Below are 1,164 nucleotides of genomic sequence, written 5' to 3' on the forward strand. Positions count from 1 at the left end.
GGGATAAATTAATTAATGTGAAAATATGGAATTTGTGTGATTAAAATATAGAATATAAATATTTGTAGGGTGTTGATTGATTTAATTTATTTGAATGTGTGATATTGATATTATTGTAATATTGGGTGTTGAATTAAATTTATATATGTGTGATTAGATGAGTTTATGTGATGTGATAACCAAAGATGGATGTGTTGTGATAATTTTATGTAATGATGATGTACGATTAATAATTGTGACGTTATAAATTTGTGATAATGTTTGATTGATGATAGTGATGCTATAAATTTGTGATGAGTTTATGTGATAATGATGATAGTGATCTTCTAAACCGTGATGAGAATATTGAATTAACCTCATAGTTGATGAAATAATGGTGATTTCAATTTGTGTTTGAGATGACGGTTTTATTGGAGTATCATATACCAACGAGTGGAGAAAATAAATATTGTGAATTTGTGAAGTGGAGATTATTTTGTCATCATATAGGTAGGCCCTGACAAACCTAGTGATTCCGGGGAAGTACAACTGAATGAGCCTAATCGTGGCGGTCTGCTGTCAAACCTTAAGGCAAGATTGTTAGACCTTGGAGGTATTCAGGTGGGGAATTCCTAGGTGACTTGGAGGTAGCACTCCAAAGTCGGGAGCTACCACACAACACACGTTTACCTCGACCGTCACGTATATGTGTCTCGGGATGAGTTGAGGGGATCTATGAGGACAGGGCCAATTTGAATTGTCCATCCACCGGGATGGTGACATAGTATCAAGCCTCCTAACCAAGTACTTCAAAGTTAGAATGGTACCACATTGTAAAGTAGAGTCTAAGCTCATGCATAGCATTGCACTTTATTGTGATTGTTTTGTTGTGATTAATATGTATCGTGTGTGGTGATAATTTCTCTTAGACAATTTATTGTTATAGTGAAATTTATTGATTTTTATTGAGTGCTTTTGACATTTTAATGTGATATTTTCTCGATGGAATATTTGTGTTATGATACGGTTCTATTATGATTGTTTGTGTGTTCTTCTTACTTGTATTATACTATCATCATGATTTTGAAACTCACCTCCTTCGTTGTTTGTGTTTGACTGGCTTGGCCCTGCGTTTGCGAAATCGCAATATTACAGGTTAATGAATCTTGAAGTTCAAGTTTGGGA

Source organism: Cicer arietinum, chromosome 2 (genome assembly GCF_000331145.2).
Source record: "Cicer arietinum cultivar CDC Frontier isolate Library 1 chromosome 2, Cicar.CDCFrontier_v2.0, whole genome shotgun sequence".
Lineage (NCBI taxonomy): Eukaryota > Viridiplantae > Streptophyta > Magnoliopsida > Fabales > Fabaceae > Cicer > Cicer arietinum.